Below are 9,099 nucleotides of genomic sequence, written 5' to 3'. Positions count from 1 at the left end.
TCCCACACTAACCATCAGATCTGTGGCACACCCGGATGACTTCTGTTCATTCAATAAAAACCATTTGCCTGTGTGCTTATTTATTGGTAAATTATACCTGTACTATGTAATTATGCATTATAGACTATCATAGAATGTAATTATAGGACATAAACAAAAACAATTTGAGGTGACGTAAAAATAAATACAATTAGTAGTTCTAGCATTTTTTTCTGCTCCCCAGAAGAATGTTTACTGGTTCCTAGGAGACCTAAACCCTGCAGTTGAGAACAGTGCCCTGGGAGGTGGGAGGGAACAGCCAAAGGAATGTCGGTAAAGGGTTCAGTTTTAGTAATCCTCTGAGTCAGGGAAAAAAGGAAAGAATAGTTACAATAAAAACTAGGAGATAATATGGTGATGGCAAGATAGAAGAAGCAGTCATTATATATCCAGATGGCACTGGTCACTTTAGTAGGTATCAGATAAAGGATTTTTGGCTAAACAAAAAAGTAGACCAGACATGCCTGACTATGCCTACGAGCCACCCACTAAAATTCTTATGAAAAAAACACAGTGAGAGTTTAAAACTCGAAAGAACAGTGAAGAGTGAAGATATGAGAGGACCACGAATCAAAGTTCAGAGGGAATTTCTTTTAACTGTATCCTTGTTGGATCAAAAGGTAAGTCCTTGCATTTCATGACATATTTTTACTGCTAAACTGAAACTAGTCATCACACACTTTTAAGAGCTTATTCATATAGCATCCTCCTATTAGAAATAAAAAGAATCTATTGGAAATTCACATGGAAACCAACAGACAATCATAGTGAGAGACTTCATTCTATTATCAGTCCATATTAGATGGAGTAGTAAAAACAAATAACATAAAGGTTTTGAATAATATAAGTACTCATGTTGAAAATATGGGTGTTCTTTTTCTTTTTCTTTTTTTTTTTTTTGCATTTCTGTTGAAGGTCCAAGTTTTTAACCTCTCTTGGAGCTTTTTCTAAGAGGGTTCCAGGGTGATAATCCACAAGTCTTTGGGACCAGGTCTCTCTAAAATGGTTTTATGGGCTATACGCCGTATGGGCTATATGTCCTGCCCCTGTTCGTATGTTGAAACCCTAAATCCATTACCTCAGAACTGACTGTATTTGGAAACAGGGACTTTAAAGGGGTGATTATGTTAAAATGAGGCCATTAGGGTGGGCTCTAATCCAATCTGACTGGTATGCTTCTAAGAAGAAGAAATTAAGACATACACAGAGACACCACAGATGCATGAACAAAGACAGTAGACCTTGAGCAGAAGCAGTAAGAGGGCGGCTATCCACAGCAGAGGAGGGGGGCCTCAGAAGAAACCAAACCTGCCAACATCTTGATTTTAGACTTCCAGGACCCAGAACTGGAGTTTAAAAAAGTCTGTTATTTAAGCCCCCAAAATACCAGTCTGTGATATCTTGTTATGGCAGCTTTAGTAAATCAACACAGATATAGTCCATCAATTCATGGGATAGGCTCTTCCCTCCAATTCCACAGCAGATTTGTAAATTATATATTACATAAAAAAGAAAAGAGAAGAAAGAAAAACTGAGAACCTTGATTAGAACATCTTGTATTTTTATGTTGTCAAAGAAAATAAAGATTGGTAAGCTTAACCACCTACAACAAGACAACTACCAAAAAGCTAATGCTTCTTATAAAAATTCTAAGCTAAACTAAGAGCCAAATAAAACAGGAAAACTGTTTAATCTCCAAAGAAATCTTAAAAGTTAACTTTGTGCCAATAAAATGTAAACCTTCGATGAAATTAATATATTCTGGGAAAAACATAACTTACCAAACTAACGCAAAATATTTTCTGTGTTCTAGCCATAAACAAGTTGAACAAACACTTAAAAATCTACCCACAAAACATAAATCAGCTGAAATGGATTTACAAGTGAACTTTAACAAACATTCAAAAACCAGATCATTCCAATCTTATAAGAAGCTTTCAAGAAAATAAAGAGGGAACAAACATTACCCAACTGAAATTAGTAGGAAAAAGCCAAAGAAAAGGGGGTGGGGTGGGTGAGAAAGAACAAATGAACATATGAAAAAAGATCCAATCGCACTAGTAACCTAAAATTCAAATTAAAACCATAATTAGCCGCCATTTTCCTTCTCAAAATTGTAGTTATTTTGTGAATGTAGGATGGTTGAAGATTGATAAGTGAACAAATTGTTACAACTTTTTTGGGGAGCAATCAGCAATATTTGGCAAGATGTATCAAAAGTCTTTTTAAAATATGTGTTTTCAATACAGTGATTGATTCTACTTATAGGGATGTATTTCTAGCAAATAATCAGAAATGTGGGTAAAGAGGTATGTTTATTATAATATGGCTAAAAAGAGGATAAGTTCATTAAAATCATAATATTCATGTCGGAGAGGATGATTAAGTATATTCTAGTATATCTATTCAAAAGAGTGCTTTGCACCATACAAATAATACATTTTCAAAGGATATTTAGTGAAATAGGGAAAAAAAAACACACAATGATACAAAAATATATAAGCACAGCAGAATACAAAACTGGAGAAGAAACATAATCTCAACTCCATAGGAAAAATACTGAAGAGAAAGACATTAAAGAGATCAAAACATTTACAGAGGTCATTTTTATGTTGTTAAGAACATATGATATTTATTTTTTAAATTTCTCTGTGCTTCCCAAGTTTTCTGCAACTATATATCAACTTTCAGAAGAAAAACAACTATTTTTTAAGAGATCAGATGAACTTATCTAAAGTGTGAAAGGCTCTAATTAGAACAGAAGTGAGTAAAACTAATGGAAAAACTTGGAATTACCACTTTAAGAAACATTGCAGGAGAATTAACAAGCACATGTAGAAAGCACAGAATATTTGGAGCCAAATAGACATAGATTTGAATCTTGGTGCAGCCACTCTTTAGATGTGTCAGGTTCGAAGTTTACTTATCTGTAGGCTACAAACTCTTCCTTGTCTGAAATAGATGAGCTTACATATTTCATGTACCTAGCATGAAAGGCTAACACAGAGTAGGTTTTCCATAGAAGTTAGATTCTATTCCCTTACTAATACCGAAATCTTATCTTTGATCTCTTAGTTTTGATTTTTTGCCAAGATCAGGATGACGTAACCAGCACTTCCACCATGGCCAGTTAACACTTGGTTCCAGAAAGCCCCATCCAGGTAAGAGCCACGCAGGGTAAATTTAAAACGACATTTGGCACAGCTGAATACAAAAATACGTCTCCTTCAGGCATAGTTAATTAAGGGAGAACATAATTCATTCAAAAAGGACTAGAAAATATGTTGAATTGACAATTATCTGACTGATCTTACTAATCATTTCATTTACAAGTCAAACTAGTTGCACATGGAGACAATTAAAGTGAGTCAATTTATTAATTAGAAAATACCCTAATTATGCATTTCTTCACTATCAGGAATTTCTAAAAGGACCAAAAAATTCCATATTTCTGTAAGGGGGGAAAAAAAAGGAACATTTTTTGTTGAATTATTTCCTAAACTGTTTTTATGAGTTCTTATTTTATTTAAGCTTAGGGATAGTTTCACAGATGTATTAATAGAATCAATAAATAGTGATATGTAATTAATATATGCTGCTGATAACTTTTAAATTGATTTGGCCAAGTTGATAAAGAACTGGAGGGTACACCAGGTACCATGTTTCTAAAATATCTGGCTTGTTTAAATATACACAAACAGTACTATACACTTGTACATAAACATTCCAGATTAAGACAATTGTTTGTACAATGACTTTGATTGGCCTATATTTTTTACAATCTCAAGCAAACATTCTTTGTCATGAAAACTTGAATTAATGAAGGAAACGTCTCTGTGTGAGGACAATGAATTTTGGTTTTGGGGGCATTATGTTCTATTTCTTTCTATGCCAAAGCCGAAGAATTGAGCAGTGATGTTTGCCTGCCTACTCTTTTCAGCTGAATGGAATGGAAAATTACACAAAAAAATGGAACAAAGAAACTGCCTTGACCTTCTCAATTGCTTGGAAATGGAAGTGTTTATTCAAGCATTTATATGTTGGCCCTGGTTTCCGGTGCCCTTGATTAATAAAAACTGTTTTCCAGAGGTGTAAGATAAGCAGCTAGAGCACACACTTTCCTCACTTCATCTCCGGAAATTCTCCATCTGGTACAACTGAGAGGCCCTGAAGGAAAAATCCTTTGTGTCTGTCTTAACTCACCTGGCTGGAGTCTTGCAGTAGGTACCCAACAGGCATTTTCTGGCTTCTACCGTTGTTTTTTTAAGGATCCATTCTCTCCAGAGCACCAAAACCATCTTTTAAAAATGTGAATCAGTTTCTCTCACTTCTTTACCTAAAACCCACAGATGCCTGCCTACTGTGCTTAGAATAAAATCTGAACCCCTTACCATGGCTTATACAAGACTCTGTGAGCTCTGGGCTCTGCCTGACTTCATCTTGCACTACCCTCCCCACAACTTCCCAGGGCTCTACCCATATTGTTCTTTTTACTGTTGTTCACACCAAGTCCATTCCTACCTTGGAATCCTTGCTGCCGCCGTTCCCTCCTCCTGGAATGTTTTGCCCCTGGACTGTCCCATGGCTGCCTTCTTTTTCTGCACTCAGGCCTCAGCCCAAATGTCATCTCTGCAGAGAGATCCTCTAACCTCTCATTTCAAAGTGGAACCACCTTGCTCCCTGGTTGCTTTCCCATAGGCCTGCTTTGTTTTCTTCCATAGCACTTATCACTAGTTGACATTATTTTATTCACGTATTTACTTTCTTGTTTATTGTCTTTTTACTTCTAACTGAAATTTCATCTCCATAAAAGCAAGTATCTGGTTGATCATAGTCACTGCTGTATCTTTAACATCCAGGAGAGTGACGAGCTCATATTACTCAGTTTGTAGATATTTGTTACTTGAACAATTAAATTCAGCTGTGCCACTCATCAATTAGCTTTTTTTTTTTAATTTGCAAGCAACAGAAGCTGAATCCAGCCACTCTAGGCAGAAAACATATTTATTGGGACTCACAGAAGAGTCAGAAGAGGAACAGACTTAGAAAATAGTCAGGAACCAAGGCTAGAGGGTCAGGATTGTAACTACAATGTCACCAAGAGACAGTCTGACCAGAACGATACCTCATCCTGCTAGTCATGGCCACTGGGCCCCCGACCACTGCTGCCCCCGCCATCACTGCTACTGGGAGATGGGTGCTACTCTGTCACCATCAGCCTGAACCCTCACTGCCCAAGTTTCTTTACTTCCTCTTTTCTCCAGGCTTGCATTTCCTTGCAGCAATAATCTTGGCCATAGTCTGTAACCCTAGTTAAGCTTAAGTTAAAAAAAAAAAAGTTTCTGGTCTTTGGGGCTTTTGTAGTAGAAGGTAGATCTTATCATAAAATCATAAAATGTGAAAAGCAAATCATTGCTCTTTATGGTTTATGATGAGAGATGACCTGGAAGTACACTAATCAAGCCATGCCCATGTCAGGTCTTCCTATGTATTCAATAATCATATATGAAATATCTTCTATTTCCTCTTGTAATAAATAGCTACTGAGTCAATGAATGGCTGTGGAAAGTTGACCACAATCTCAAGATTGGTCATAATTAACTCTATAAAAGATAAAAAGCCCTACACAATGTTAATGAGCTCATGTATCTACAGGGAGCTTTGAAAAGCTGATGAAAAGACATACCTCCACCGCAAGCCAAGAGTTCATAACCATGTATCCTCCTGCTGTGAGCACCCCTTCCAGTAGAGGGAGAAGATTTGGACTCTAGATCCAGACAGTGCACACCCTCCCTGAGCGACCAGGGGCAGGTCTCCTTATTTACCAAATGAGACTACTATTAAAATTATAATAGCCTTCTATAACTGCCTCACCAAGTTTTTCTGAGGATTGTATAGGACAGTACATGAGTATGCCTCAAAGAATAAAAGATATGCACAATGCATGTAAAGTTATTATTGTTCCATAAGTAGCAAGACTCTACTGCAGTTGGAGGCCTAATCACGAGAGACCCCATTTATCTCCGCTACATCCTCCAAACATGCCTAACCCCTCGTTCTCTCATTCTGTTTTCTCCTGCCAACGTGCCTGAGTACAAGCATCTCTACTAGATCTCCACCAATATCTCCTGGCTCCCCTCAAGAGCCCCTTCCTTCCCTCTTGACCTCATGCTTCATATGGAGAGAGGTCAGCTAAACCAGCTATACTCATGGTCTCCCTCCCCAGGGGAGAAGGGATTTATTTGATTAGAGTTTGCAATAAGAAAGTAAACTTCTTTAGACTAATAAGTACTAAGTCATTCCCCTCCACCCCCCATATATCATGTTGGCACTTCTGTCTTACACTTGACAATACCCCTGCAGGGAATGAAATTCCCATTATAATGTGTATTATTTGTCTATGCATAACTAGATGCATTATTTTATTAATTGTAAACTCTTAGGTCTTGGAGAGTTGACTAATTCATGCTATGGCTGACTGTAAACGCCTGGAGTATTTTATGTGTATTAATTCCAGGCAAATTTACCCTTGCAGTGTTTTAGCAGCTCTGCCTTTATTCACAATCAAAGACACACAGACTCGCCACTTGTGAACACTTTAAAATATGCATTCCCTTTAACTTGCTAACATGGTAAAACACGGAAAATGTGATCTATAAAAAATAAACACATGTCATGATGCTTACAACACAAGAAAAGCACAGTGGGCAAATTTTTTTTAAAGCTCAGCTCAACAGGGAATAGAAAAAAAGAGCACACGAATGTCTCTGCCTGCACGGAGAAGCCCTGCTTTGTGTGTGGTTTCTCGGCAGATGACAAGGTAAAGGAGAAGCTCCAGCCAGAGCTGCTCCCCTGGGTTTGGAAAGAACAAAAGAAAAGCAAACACTCCCCTGCTTCCAAGAATGACATTTAGGCAAGAATAGTCTGTGTTTTCTTTTTGTTTCTTCTTCTTCCTTTACTGTTAGACAAAAAGATTAGTGGTAAGGCAGAAATCCTTTTCCAAATTATTTTTTTGGGGGGAAAGCGGTTACTTCTTCTGACGATTATAGCAGAACTTATTTTGTTTCCTTCCTTTGAATTGTTTAATGCAATAACTAGTTGTTAATTCCCAAGGGATTTTGATTGGTTGGTGATGCAATGGAATTTAAGACCTCCAATTTTTTTTCAAATGATCTATTATGCCAGGCACTATAGGCAGTACCTGCAGTTAATGCTGTCTGTAAATGATTTCCTTATGTGTTCTAAATCCTCTCAAAGCCTTATTCCTAACATTTGATTGAACTCATCTTATATATACACCCCAATGATCTGCCATGATGGTAAGCCACCACGAGGACAGACTCAAAGCTTAATGAGAATACTATCAAATAATGCTTCTGACCTTATAATCATGCCAGGCTTTTGGATCCAGCAGTGGGAGGTGATGCTAAAGTTATGCTAGTGTGCTCAGTTCCAACCCACACTGAGATGTTACCACCTCTTTCTCACGAACCTCACTCTAAACAGAAGAACATGTGTGAAAGCCACATTCTTATTCAATTCAAAACATCCCACCACCAAAGTAATACCTGGCTATTGCATTTAGCATCCTCATCCTCTAAATCCTAGCACATTAAGACAGGTATCCCTCTATGAAATCCCTTTATGTTTCTTACTGACAGTGAGGATCAGGAACTGAGATGAATCAGCTAAAGACAGCAGAGTCTTCTTTGGCAGTTTTTGCCAATTAAATTCACAAATGCCTTTCACTTAAAAAGGACCTTATAGCCTGAATTGAATGCTTTTAACCCCTGATGTCCTTAACGTCTTATTTTTATGGGTTTACTCTGAATCCTCTGGTTATTCCTTTTTAGTATCTTTCTAGGGCTCTTTGTCCTCTTTTATGGCGAGTATTGCCCAGGCTTCCCTCCTTGGTGCTGTGCCTTTAACGCTCTATAGTATGATGCACAAATCCAGGTGCTTACAGGGCTCTGAACGTAACATAAATTAATGAAGCAGGTCATATGCAAGACAGATGTTCTCTTGCTTTTTGACACAGTAAAGAACTACTTTTCCTCTTACAAGAAAACAAAACAAAAAAACCCATCACCAGCACAATCTTAAGTGACAGCTGATGTTCAGTGTCAGGGAGGGAATGTGAGGGGGCTGAGTCCCTGTGGGACCAGGAAGCAGCTACTTCTCAGCTTCAGTCATTGTCCGCCAGTCGGTCAAATGGCTATTAGCAAAAGGTTTTCATGTCTCAAAAGAATCTAGAAATCCAGACTTTCATATGAAATCTCCAACATTTAAAATTTTGCTCAAGCCTAACTCATCTGCCTGCCAGAAAGAGCCGGCCAAGGGGAACACGTCTCCACGCAGATACAGTCAGTGGGTCACCAGTTGGTGGCTTCTTTGCTACAGATTATTGACAGCAGTAGTTTAAGTAGTTCAAACTGCAGAGCACAATCTACTATGCAATCATAGTAAACATGCAATCAGCCTAATGGATTGCAAGTAGCATTTTTAAGTGAAAAAGTGAAATAGAACTGCATTGAAGAAAATAATAAAAAATAAGAGAATGTATCACATGTTCTAAGGATTAGGTGTTATTACAGGAGACGCACAGGCATCTGTGTGTGTGTGTGTGTAGGTGTATAGTGGGTCACTATTAAAAACTCTATTTCTAACTGTAGTCAAAAGGATTGTAAGTCACCGCCCAGTGATGTTATTCCACACCTTTACCTTCAGCTGCAACTTAAATGCCAATGATTCTGAAACGCGCGTCTGTATGCTAGATTTTTCTCCTGAACTTCAGCTATTTGCTTTCAGTTAGCTGCTGGATACTATCCCTGGATCATTCACAGGTCTAATAAACGTAGTCTAATAGAATGATTAAAACAATGGGCTTCGTAGTCAGTCTTAGTTTTAGGTCTTAGTTTCAATCATAAGATTTCTTAGCCTTTTTTCTCATCCTGAAAATCAGGATAATTGAGCTGTCTAAATAGGACTTTTATAAGAATTTGTCCTTAGAGCAGTGCCTGGCACAGACAAAAATAAACAAATATTGGTTGAGGACCAATC

The 9,099-nt window shown here is 37.7% G+C and overlaps 1 long non-coding RNA gene across 1 annotated transcript; it reads left to right on the top strand.

The window, feature by feature from the left end:
* Positions 1–297: 297 nt before the first annotated feature.
* LOC140700479 (uncharacterized) lies at positions 298–4,139 on the top strand. The gene is made up of 3 exons (XR_012078882.1): positions 298–659; positions 3,115–3,200; positions 3,980–4,139. It is a non-coding gene; the product is annotated as an uncharacterized lncRNA (long non-coding RNA).
* Positions 4,140–9,099: the final 4,960 nt, after the last annotated feature.

This window comes from Vicugna pacos, chromosome 12 (genome assembly GCF_048564905.1).
Source record: "Vicugna pacos chromosome 12, VicPac4, whole genome shotgun sequence".
Lineage (NCBI taxonomy): Eukaryota > Metazoa > Chordata > Mammalia > Artiodactyla > Camelidae > Vicugna > Vicugna pacos.
This window is presented reverse-complemented; position numbering and strand designations above follow the sequence as displayed.